This window comes from Peromyscus eremicus, chromosome 8a (assembly GCF_949786415.1).
Source record: "Peromyscus eremicus chromosome 8a, PerEre_H2_v1, whole genome shotgun sequence".
Lineage (NCBI taxonomy): Eukaryota > Metazoa > Chordata > Mammalia > Rodentia > Cricetidae > Peromyscus > Peromyscus eremicus.
This window is the reverse complement of record NC_081423.1, coordinates 3,752,589-3,765,251: the sequence shown is the minus strand read 5'-3', so window position 1 is coordinate 3,765,251 and position 12,663 is coordinate 3,752,589. Positions and strand designations below refer to the sequence as shown.

General features: G+C 44.2%; 1 long non-coding RNA gene and 1 pseudogene across 1 annotated transcript; one reads left to right on the top strand and one right to left on the bottom strand.

The window, feature by feature from the left end:
• The first annotated feature begins 6 nt into the window (after positions 1-6).
• Positions 7-6,999, top strand: LOC131916612 (uncharacterized). Its single transcript, XR_009380572.1, has 2 exons — positions 7-337; positions 5,199-6,999. It is a non-coding gene; the product is annotated as an uncharacterized LOC131916612 (long non-coding RNA).
• Positions 3,919-4,801, bottom strand: LOC131916611 (tubulin alpha-1C chain-like; annotated as a pseudogene).
• Positions 7,000-12,663: the final 5,664 nt, after the last annotated feature.

Below are 12,663 nucleotides of genomic sequence, written 5' to 3'. Positions count from 1 at the left end.
CGCGTCATTTCCTGAAGGACGCGCTATTCGACACACGGGCTTCCTTGCCGGGTAGTTTTTGGTGAGGAGCCTGCGCCGCTTCTTCCGTCCGGCTCTTCCTCGGGCGCCAGGTCTATGCAAGCCCTGTCGCTCTTCCCCGGAGGACAGCGGGAGAGAGCCCTGTCCTCAACCCCGTGCCGTCCCCTGAAGAGCAGGAAGCCGTGGCTCCTCCACCCCGTTGTGGCTTCGGGCGTCGTTTTCCCCAAATTGGTGGTGTTCCGGTGAAACACTGAGGAACCGCGAATCCCAGGCGTGGGAGGAACGAAAAGATGAGTCGGTCTCTGAAGCGTCGGCTCAGGTAAGCCCTGGACTACCAATTGGTGTCAAGGCGGGATAACGCGGAGGGGAATACTCCAGAATGTCTCCTTTCTACTTCTCTCCCTCTCGCAGAGGACACCACCTCCTAGAACCTCCCAGGACTGTTAAAGCATACTTTATTTTTTTCCTCTTTACGAATAGATACAATTGAGTTCTCTTTTTAAATTAGTTAAGCCGGGCGGTGGTGGCGCACGCCTTCAATCCCAGCACTCGGGAGGCAGAGCCAGGCGGATCTCTGTGAGTTCGAGGCCAGCCTGGTCCACACAGTGAGTTCCAGGACAGGTTCCAAAGCTGCACAGAGAAACCCTGTCTCGGGGAGGGAAAAAAAAAAGAGTAGTTGCAGAGCGTACCCATTGTTCTTACCTCGCCTCATAACATAGTATCTTTGAGGTTGTTCTTGTACCGGAAGCTCTGAATAATACCATGAGTTTTTATTTTGTTTTGTTTTGTTTTTTGAGACAGGGTCTCTCTATTATGCAGTTCTGGATGTCCTGGAACTCTGTCTGTAGACTAGGCTGGCCTAGAACTCACAGAGATTCTCTTGCCTCAGGCTCCCAAGTGTTGAGGTTAAAGGCATTCGCCAACACGCTCCACTTACTTTATTTTTTTAGTCACGATCTTGCTGTTTAGCTCAGGTTGTCCTGAAACTTCACGCAGTCCTTCTCCTCTACGTCGCAGATGCTAGGATTACGAGAGTTGACCGAGTTTCCCCCTACCACCACTTTGTACCAGCACAGCTACATTTTTTGAGACCTGAAGAAAGGGGAGTAGAATGTTCTCCATTGTCAGTAGTTTGCCAAAAGCACTCCTTCTATGAAAGAATAATGTTCTGCTAGTGTCTAATAAGGATCTTGTCTTAAGTCAATTTGTAAAAGACATTTTGAAAAAAGTCATTGGCACCTACGTCTACTTGTCTGTTTTAGAATCTAGTATAAGATGGATTTTTAGCATATTGTAATTGTAGTGAATTGTTACATTCGCTTGAGATAACCAGGCTTCCTAATACACTCTAAAGAGCATTCATTGGTGGTATAAGGTGTTCTGCTGCCTGAATGCAAGTTTGAGAACCAGACCTTTGTGTTTTTTTGGTTTTTTTTAAGAGATTTATTTTATTTTAAGTGTATGGGTGTTTTGCTTGTGTGTGTATCTGTGGACCACATGTGTGTGGTGCTGGTGGAGGCTCTAGGGTGTTGGATCTAGAACTAGAATTACAGATGGTTGTAAACCACCATGTGGGTGCTGGGAATCAAACCCAGGTCTTCTGGAAGAGCAACAAGTACACTCAACTGCTGGGCCATGTCCAACCTCATGCACCATACTTTTGAGCCAAGGAAATGGCATGAAGGTGTTTGGAAACAGTAAGTGACTAAAGCCAGAGAATTGCAAAATGGAGCGATGGGATATGAGGGTTGAAAAACTGACAAAGTAACTAGTTATCTAACTATGGTTACACTTGAGAGAAATCATAAGAATACTAATAGCAAAGGAAAAATGGTGGATTATGCTTTAATAAAGTTAATCTAATTGTGGTATTGAAGGGGAAAGAGCTGACACTGATCTGATATTCCTACTCCCAAGTAATGGAACATCAGCACACACACATCTTTCAATGTGGGCTGATTTAGTGACTTGGTTCTTTCTAATACAGTATTGAAAAGGTGATAGGATGTCAAGCCTGACATGGTACTTGTTATCCTGGGGCAAGAGAATTGCAATGATTTCTAGGCCATTCTGAGCTACAGAGCAATATTCTTAGTGTCATTTCTGAAACTAGACCCTTGATTACTCTCTTGTGTATAGTTTTTCTCTTTACAACTCCCTTTTATTCATTCCTGTGAAAGGGAAGCTGGATGCCATGTTGTGAGGCTGCTTTGGCAACCAGCTAGTAAACACACACTTGAAGTTGAAAGTAGAGCTTTCTTGGCAGACACATGAGAGACTCCAAGCCAGAACCATCCAGCTGTGCTGTTCCCTGCTTCCTTACAAAAACTGAGTAAGTTTTTGTTAATTTTAGCTGTCCCACTAGAGTGATTTGTTCTCTATCAATAGGTATTTGATAGAAATTTATAGTCCTTAGTTTATAGTCCTTTTGGCTTTAAGCCCACTTACATATTCAGCTATGTGACTTTGAATCTTTATACCTCACATTCACCAGGTTTTACCACAAACTCATTCTCATCTCCTAAACCTGCTTCTCTTCTTGTATTTCCTTCTCAGTACTGGCTACTGCTAGGACAAATGTGAGAATTATATCTAGCTCTTTTCACTTCACTCCTAAATGTGATGAATAATAGTTTGCTGTGTGGGTTTGGTGGCTCACATCACTAATATCAGCACTTGGAATTATAGAATTGGGAATTTCAAGGTAAGCCTCAGCTACCTGGAATGTTTAAGGCCAATTAGGGCTACACAAAACCCGTCTCAAAACAAAAGAAAATAAAACCTTGGAGATAGATGGGAACCTAGATTATTCTCAAATTCCTGAGCCTCAATTGCTGGACAAATGGATGGTATTAATAAAATTTGAAAATGAAAATTAAAGGGAACAGATTGGGAGGTTGTCTGAATGGATTCTTTTTACTGGTGAGGTGGTGACTCAGCAGGTACAAGTAATTGCCATCAAGCCTGGAAACCTCTGTGTCCCAAGGAACCCATATCATGAAAGGAGAAACCAGATTCCTGCAGGTTGTCCTCCGATTGCTACGTGTGAGCTCTAGCACATGAGCCGTGGCATGGGTGTGCCCACATGAATGCACACACATAAGAAAATGCAATAAAAATAACTTTAAAAATATTCTTTTTCACTATTTCAAGTTTAAAGTTCCAGTTATATATCTAAGTAATTATGGGATGTGGAGAAAAATGTTTCTGAGGGGGCTGGAGAGATGGCTCAGCAGTTAAGAGCATCTGGCTGCTCTTCCAGAGGTCCTGAGTTCAGTTCCCAGCAACCACATGGTGGCTCACAAACATCTGTAACGAGATCTGGTGCCCTTTTCTGGTCTGCAGGCATGCATGCAGACAGAATACTATATACATAATAAATAAATTAAATCTTTAAAAAAATGTTTCTGAGGAAAACAAAAGGAACTTAGCAGTCATCGTCATAGGGAGGGTGACAGCTCTGGAAATAGATAAATTTGCAAGTAGTACAGAGCAAAAACAGAGCCATAAAGAAATCTTTCATTGTGGATTTAGGAGGAAAAAGAGTCAAGAAACAGAAATATTTGAAAACAACCAGGTGGTGGTGACATACATACACCTTTATTCCCGGTATTCAGGAGGCAGAGGCAGACTAATCTCTGTGAATTCCAGGACAGGATGATCTACAAAGAGAAATCCTGTCTTGAAAAACGGGGTTGGGGAGGAAAGAAAAGAAAATGGCAGGGGGACCCAAGCATAAGAATATGTCATGTTTCTAGAAGGCAGCGAGGCACCAGTCTACAAACTGGATGCTGCCCTTGGTCTTGCTGGTGGCAAGAGCAGCATTGACATCTTTGGGAACCACGTGACCATGGTACAGCAGGCAGCAAGCTATGTATTTACCATGGCAAGGGTCACATTTCACCATCTAGTTGGTTGGCTCAAAGCAGGCATTGGTGATCTCTGCTACAGAAAACTGCTCATGGTAGGCTTTCTCAGTAGAGATGGTAGGGGTGTATATGGTCAGAGGGAAGTGGATGCCAGGGTATGGCACCAGGTTGTCTGGAATTCTGTCAGATCAACATTCAGGGCTCCATCAAATCTGAGGGAAGCAATGATGGAAGACACAAGCTGACTGGCTAATAAGGTGGTTAAGGTTAGTGTAGGTGGGGTGCTCAATGTCGAGGTTTCTAGGACAGATGCCATAGATGGCCTTGTCTACCATGAAGGCACAATCAGAGGGCTCCAGGGTGGTGTGGGTGGTGAGGATGAAATTGTAAGGCTCAGCCACAGCAGTGGAAACCTCGGGGACTAGGGAGATAGAGAACTCCAGCTTGTAATCAACAGAGAGCCGCTCCATCTTCAGAGAGGTGAACTCAGAGCCAGTTCCCTCGCCAAAACTGGAAAACCAAGAAGCCCCGAAGACCAGTGCACTGGTCAGCCAGTAAGCAAATTCGGTCCAAGACAACAAGGTCAATGCTCTCCTTGCCACTGGTGTAATAGCTGCAAGCATCTTCCTTGCCTGTGATGAGCTGCTCAGGGTGGGGAGAGCTGGCAGTAGGTACCAGTACGAACTTCATCAATAACTGTGGGTTCCAGGGCTACGAACACTGCCTGCTGGGGTACATGCTTGCCAGCGCCTGTCTCACTGAAGGAGTTGAAGGAGTCATCTCCTTCCAGTGGTCTTGTCACTTAGCCTCTGGTTGTTAGGCTGGATGCCTAGATCCAGGCAGTAGAGTTTCTGACAGGCATTGCTGACCTGGACACCGCCCTGACCAGCTTGGCTGGAGATGCACTCATACATGGTAGCTACAGGTTAGAAGGTGAAGGTGACAGAAGCAGACACCGTTCCAACAGGTAAGTAACGCAACAAGGCTATTTGCTAGTTTTTATAGCTCCTTTTTCAGGATAGGTAAGAAGACTTTCCCACCAGCTCAGTAACAGCTAATGTGGTTACTAATGGAGATCATTCCCTGATTCAGCCTTCCCTACTTTTTGAGGTCCGATAAAGGCCTTCATGGTCAAAGTTTCTCAAGGAGCAGCTAAAACTATGGGAATACATGGAAATTATACTGTGTCTATAGGTCACAGTTTAGGACAGGTAGAAAGAAATAACAGAACTATTAAAAAAAACAGTAATTAAATTGTGGGGAGAAACTGGCAAAGGGGTGGACAGAATTTCTCCCGACTGTTTGTTTTAGGATCAGATCCAGCTCCTACCATGACAAGCGGATACCATTTGAAATGTTTGGCCAACCACCTCCTTATTCCTGTCAAGGGAAGGCCACAGATTATTGAACTGTCTAATCATCCCTTCCTCAAGTCCTTACAGGCACCATAGCAGACAACTAGAGACACTCAGAGTCATCTATCATGCCCACGGCCTGCACCACCCTTGACTGAACCAGCACACAGGTTTCCAACCTGGGGACTTGGTGTGGGTATGCCACTTACCCGGCAAGACTCTGGGACCTTCCTAGAAGGGACGGTATCCTGGGATCCTGACACTGCCGGGGGCCGTCAAGGTAATGAGGACTGCAGCTTGGATCCACACTCCCATCTAAAGGTGGACACAACCAGCCACGAGAAAGGTGACAAATGGAAGGTAATACAAAGTCCAGGTGTCCTCTAAGGGTGCGGCTCATCTCACCTTGAACTCAGACTGACACTAACGTTGGGGATCTTGGTAGGTCACTCCCATATGTGGCCAACTAAAAGTGTTGAAGTCTGGGATTGGGAACTGTCTCCAACTGCAGATAGGAAAGTAAGAGGCGTTTTCCGGAATGCCACCTCCCAACCTGTGTTTAGATTCGACCTGTGCGATGTCTTGGATAACAGTGAACTTATGGGCGAATGAATGGGAAAGTTATAGTGCAGTTCACCCAGGGTGGGGGACCAAAATGCCAGAAACATCCTTCTGGTCTTCACCATTGTATGCATGCCCAGCCCACGTTTTATTGTCATAAATTTATGTCATAATTTTATTTATTCATTCATTCATTCATTCATTCATTTATTTATTGTCATACGTGGAAAAGAGATTATCATTGCTCTACCCCAGGCTGTGAGACTGAGTCTGACCATGGCGGACATGAAGACCAGTTTATCTCCAGTCAACAGGTATATCCTCCTCAGGATTTGCAGACCCAGGACCTGCAACCCCTTCACTTTAAAGATCATGACCTGGAATGAATTGAGCTCAAAATACTGGCTTCCAGGCCGGACCTGGGGATTTGTGCTTAAATTTAAGAAAACTAAGAAACAGCCCTGGTATAGAATTCACTCTACGGAAAAGGGTACCATCCCACCTAGCCAATCCTGTAGGTCCTGGAAGGACCTGGCTGCCTCTACCAGGGACTGGTTGTCTCCTTTCTCTGTCCTCCCTTCTTAGGCCACTCCACCCATGGTAGTAAATGAATCCACAATCACAATCAAGGGGCTACAGTAACAGACTCAGTCTCAACCCTGCTGCAGAATGGACTTCAAGTTTTATCCCCTGATGATGCCCCTGAGCTCAAGACCTTGAAGTTACTGCATAAGTGGATAAATTATACACACCCCAGCCTGGGAAGAGATTGTTAGCTTTGTCTAGGTCCCAGGCCTCCTTTTTATATGGGTGTAGGGGTCAGTCAGTCTCTCTATTATCTCAACTACTACTCTACCAGAGAATTTAAATTGTAAACAGAAAGGAGCTAAACTCATCCTGGGAGATTCCTAAGTACCCAGTGAATCTCTTCCACGTAGAATTACCCAGCTTCCCTTTATAGCCAAGCCTGTCATACTCTACTGTACGCCAGCTGGTCAGAACTTATTAGAATGTACTTCCCATCCCCTTTAAGAACATAGTGGGCCTGTACATTCGAGCTACAAATCCGCAGAAAAATTAAGTAATTGCCTTTTAAAAACCCTTCCTTCAATCCGTTTTGGGTGGTATGCCTTCGATTTGGCTTTAAGGCTGTCAACCTGCTAGCAATTTAAATAAACTGATGTAATTATACTCTGGATTGAGTCTGTGCTCCTTTCCTGCTGTCTCAAACTCTGTAACAGCCCAGCCTGTACTCTCAGGCCTTAATCCTTGTGTGGCAATGGTTTTAAAATTTTGGTCTTTCTGTAGTGAAATTCTTTAAAATATTTGTTTTTCCTGGCCCCTCACAATCTGGTTCTATTTTTGTGTTGGGGTCCCAGTTGTTAAGACAGGGTTTCATGTAATGCAGGCTGCCTCAGAATCTGGTCTAGGTTACCTGAGGCTAACTTGGAACTACTGATCTTCCTGTTTCTACCTTCCACCTACTAGGATATGGGCTGATGGCACTGTGTCCAGAGATCTGTTGAATTTGAAACTATTCTCATGGTTCCAAGGAATATTCCCCCCCAGGACAGGGTTTCTGTGTAACCTTCCTGGAGGTCCTGGAACTCTTTGTAGACCAGTTTGGCCTTGAACTCAGAGATGTGCCTGCCTTTCCCTCCCGAGTGCTGGGATTAAAGGCGTGCGCCACCACCGCCCGGCTTTTTTTTTTTTTTTTTTTTTTTTTTTTTGTGGTTTTTCGAGACAGGGTTTCTCTGTAGCTTTGGAGTCTGTCCTGGACTAGCTCTGTAGATGAGGCTGGCCTCTAACTCACAGAGATCCACCTGCCTCTGCCTCCCGAGTGCTGGGATTAAAGGTGTGCGCCACTACCACCCAGCTAACCCTTTAAATTTTTATACATGTTAGGAGGACTAGTGGGTTTGGTGGTGGTGGTGGTTTTGTTTTTTTGAGACAGTTTCTCTTTGTAGCCCTTGCTGTCCTGGTATCCACTCTGAGATCCCCCTGCCTCTGCCTCTTGAGTGCTTGGACTAGAGGGGTATGGTACCACCAACCCTCAGGAGAACTAGTTTTTTCTTTTCTTTTTTTTAAAAATAAGATTTATTTAATGTCTATGAGTCTTTGTCTGCACGTATGACTTCATGCCAAAAGAGGGCATCAGATCCCACTAGAGATGGTTGGGAGCCACCATGTGCTTGAACTCAGGACCTCTGGAAGAGCTGCCAGTCCTCTTAACTGCTAAACCATCTCTCCAGCCCCAAGAGAACTATTTTGAAATCTGAGCAATAATCTACTGCTTTTTTGTTGTTTTTGTTGTGGTGTAACTTTTTGATTTATTAAGGAAAGCTGCCCCCCCATTAATATTTTAGGACAAACTAAAAACATAAAATTTATTCATGTTTTTAAATTAACTCAAAGTAATCTTAGGGAAGCACTTCATTGAAGACTAAATAACTTAAATTTATTTATTTATTTGTTTTTGATTCTAGAATATAACCCAAGCCTCTTCCTTGGTAGGCAGTCACTTTACCAGCTGAGCTTTCATGGGGGCAAAGACCCCAAGGACCACTTGTCAAAACTTGAGTCTGAATTTGAGAATCCTTATTAAGTCAGCCATCAGCTGTTTGGAGAGAAACAGTTCTCACAGAGCAACCCCAACTGCTTTCTGCAGGGAGCTTTTATTTTTTATTTGTTTTTGTTTTGTTTTATGCTTTTGAGACAGTGTTTCTTTGTGTAGCCCTGACTGTCTTGGAATTCACATTGTAGACCAGGCTGTTTTTTTTTTCTTTAAGATCTATTTATTTATTATGTATACAGTGTTTTGTCTGCATGTATGCCTGCAAACCAGAAGAGGGCAACAGATCTCATTAGGGATGGTTGTGAGCCACCATGTGGTTGCTGGGAATTGAACTCAGGACCTCTGGAAGGGCAGCCATTTCTCTTAACAACTGAGCCATCTTTCCAGCCCCAGGCCGGTCTTGAACTCAGAAATTTGCTTGGCTCTGCTTCCTGAGTGCTGTGATTAAAGGCATTTCCGCACTATACCTGGCCTCTGCAGGGAGCTTTTAAAGGCAAAAAAGTACCCTGGTTGGAAGCTGCAGATGTAGAGCAAGCAAGCAGTTTAATAGAAGCAAAAAGCTGCAGTTACCTGGAGCATCTTGACCTCAAGCTCCTGGGACTAGGTTAGGTCATTTTCTAAGGGATTTTCCCATAGGAAGGGTAATATAAGTGAAGGGGGTAGTGGTCAATACTGAGTCAGGCCTAGATCGCTGCAGTGGGGACGAGGTTGGAACCTTGGCCCCATCACAACCACAGCCCTACAATCCATTCTCGTTCTTACTCTACCCGTCTCCCACCTTCCCTCATAGTGTCTTACTATGTTGCCCTGGCTGGCCTGGAACTCACTGTATAGACATGGTTGGCCTCAAACTCAAAAGAGATTTGCCTGCCCCTGGAGTGCCTGGAATTAAAGGCTTGTGGAACCATAACTGTCATAACATTCTTCATTTGATGTTTCTTCTACCTTTTCTTCCAGAATTTTTTATTTAATCCTAGCACTTGGTAGGTAGAAGCAAGGAGGATCACTACGTAGACAAATGAAACATAAGACTTACCTCAAAAAACCAAAAACGTAGCTGGATGTGGTGGCACATGTGGTTAATTCCAGCACTTAGAAGGCAGGGGTAGGTAGATCTCTGAGTTCGAGTCTAGCCTGGTCTCCATAGTGAGTTCCAGAGCTACATAGACCCTGTCTCAAGAAACCAAAACAAAAAACAAATGCAAAAAAACCCCAAAAAACAAAAAAACCTATCAAGCACAAGATACTACACAAACTCTTTATCTATATAATAAGGTATTATTTCTGCTATTGAAAATAATGAAGTTTGGAGCCGGGTGGTGGTGGCACACGCCTTTAATCCCACCACTCAGGAGGCAGAGGCAGGTGAATTTCTGTGAGTTCGAGGTCAGCCTAGTCTACATAGCAAGTTCCAGGACAGCCTGGGCTACACAGGAATCCTGTCCTGATAAGCCGAAATAAAGAAAAAAGAAAAAGTAATGGAGTTTGGACCAGTGATATGGCAGTGCACCCACGACCTATTTTGTGGCTTGACTTTTTCCCACTTAGTGGGAGAAGAAAACTAACTTGCTAGCAAGTGGTCCTCTCACCTCTACATTTGTGCCATGAGATGTTTATCAAGCTCCTCATATAAAACACAATTTAAAAAGAAAATAATGAAGTTTGAAAATTAAAATAGTAATTGAGTTCCAAATTACACATATTAATTAAAGAATCCTGTAGCCAGACGGTGTTGACACACACTCTTAATTGTAGGCAGATCTCTGTGAGTTCAAGGCTAGCCTGGTTTACAGTGTGAGTTCTAGGACAGCTAGGACTACACAGAGAAACTGTGTCTTTTAAAAAACAAAAAGGGGGCTGGAGAGATGGCTCAGTGGTTAAGAGCATCAACTGCTCTTCCAAAGGTTCAATTCCCAGCAACCACATGGTGGCTCACAACCACTTGTAATGAGATCTGGTGCCCTCTTCTGGCCTGCAGGGACACATGCAGGCAGAATACTGTATATATAATAAATAAATCTTTAGAAATAAAAAAAAATACTATAGTGATAATAGAGTTGCATGCATGCTCAGTGTTTTGTTTGTGTGTTTGAGACAGGGTTTCTCCGTGTAGTTTTGGTGCCTGTCCTGGATCTTGCGCTGTAGACCAGGCTGGCCTTGAACTCACAGAAGTCCACCTGCCTCTGCCTCCTGAGTGCTGGGATTAAAGGCATGCGCCACCACCGCCTGGCCTCGGTGTTTATATGGGTGCCTGGGATCTGAACTCAGGTTTTGTACTTGTGAAGTACATGAATTATTTCTAAAAAATACATGGACTAGGATGTAATCCTGGTAGAGTACCTACCAGTCGTGGTAGTGCCTAGTCTGCACTGCAGAATACAGACAATAAAATATTTGGGGAAGAAATCAGTGCAGTTTGGGTGGATTTGGAGGAACTCTCTGTGGTGGTATGTGTCTGTAGTCCTGGTATTTGGGAGGCTGAGGCTAGCCCAAGCTACAGAGAACTTGTTTCAACAATCCAGTTACCTCAGCCTCATATACAACCTGAGATTAGAGGTGCAGTGACTTGTTCAGCTACAGTGCTGCCCCTCCTAATCCCTCATCTATCTATCTCTTGTTTTTGAGACAAAGTTTCTCTGTGTAGACCCGGACATCCTATAACTCACTCTGTTGACTAGACTGGCCTCAAACTCAGATCTGCCTGCCTCTGCCTCCTGAGTGCTGGGATTAAGGTCCCGAGCCACCACGCCCAGCACTGCAGTAGGCATTTCTATATGGAACAATCTGGCAGCTTTTGTAAATACCATTTCCTTCATAGTAAACATAGAAAGCAGACTTTAAAGTCATTTCGAGTCCAGGTCTCACTAAATACTATGAAGAATCTAAAGTTGGTTCTTTCTAAAGATTGACCGAGATGATTCTTTGACCATGAATTTTATTAATTGTGTGTGTGTGTGTGTGTGTGTGTGTGTGTGTTTGTGTGTGCATGCACAGGCATGCCTTTTCCCATGTGCCTGCCCATGTGAGCATACACTCATCACTCATACACATAAAGAAGTAAGCTTGGCGTGGTAGTGTACACCTTTAACCCCAGCACTTGGTAGGCAGAGGTAGTCTGAACTCTATGAATTCGAGACCAGCCTGGTCTGCAAAGGGAGTTCCAGGACAGCCAGGGCTGTTACATAGAGAAACACTGTTTCAAAAAACAAACAAAAAAAAATTAGTAAGGAAGCTCTAAATGTTGGAGAAAAATCCCAAGTGTCAAAAGAAGTGTACTTACAGAAAAGAGAAAAAGACAAGTTATACTTTGCTGAATTATTCAGAAAAGCAGGCCAATTTAAACAAGCTGCATGACTGCAACCTAGTAAGCTACTCCTCAGTAGCAGTTTGATGTGGGGTCTCTGCAAATACTGGGTCAACAGAGTCATGATCCATAGGAGGCAAGAAGGAAATCTAGTTCAACGTGACTCAGTAGCCAGTATTGGTTCAAACTTCTAGAGACTGGCACCAGTCCATTTACTTTAGGCATATTTGAATACAGTACCATATGGAAAAAAGTTTCCTGGTGTAAAACAACCCCATGTGCACAGGGTTTTTTGTTGTTTTGTTTTGTTTTGTTTTTCGAGACAGGGTCTCTCCTTGTAGCTTTGCGCCTTTCCTAGAACTCGCTTTGGAGACCAGGATGGCCTCGAACTCACAGAGATCCGCCTGCCTCTGCCTCCCGAGTGCTGGGATTAAAGGTGTCACCACCACCGCCCGGCAGGAAGCATAATTTGAAACTCTTCTAAAGTACATGTCACTTCTTCCATGAAGATGGGTTCTAGAGATGGGCTACATATGTCATCTTAGGGGCCTAGGGGAGGATCTGGTGTGGTCTCAGTTATGCAGATAGTGTAGAAGTCATCTGAGCTAATAGCCATGTTGGGAGCAGGCAAAAGCACCTTGTCCTAAGTGCTGCCATTTTTACTTCAGACTCCTTTTTACCTTTAGGGTGAAACAAAGTTCAAGTTTCCAAAGTCCTAGGAGAGCTGGGAACTTTCCAACGGCTGACTTACCTGCTCCTTAAACCACAGAAAGTCTGTTATGCATGCTTAGTTCTCTAAAAACATTACACCGTTCCTAACAACACAAAGAACAAATGAATTATTGGTCAAACTCAAAAGCTTACATTCTGGGCTGGAGAGATGGCTCAGAGGTTAAGAGCACTGACTGCTCTTCCAGAGGTCGTGAGTTCAATTCCCAGCAACCACATGGTGGCTCACAACCATCTGTAATGAGATCTGGT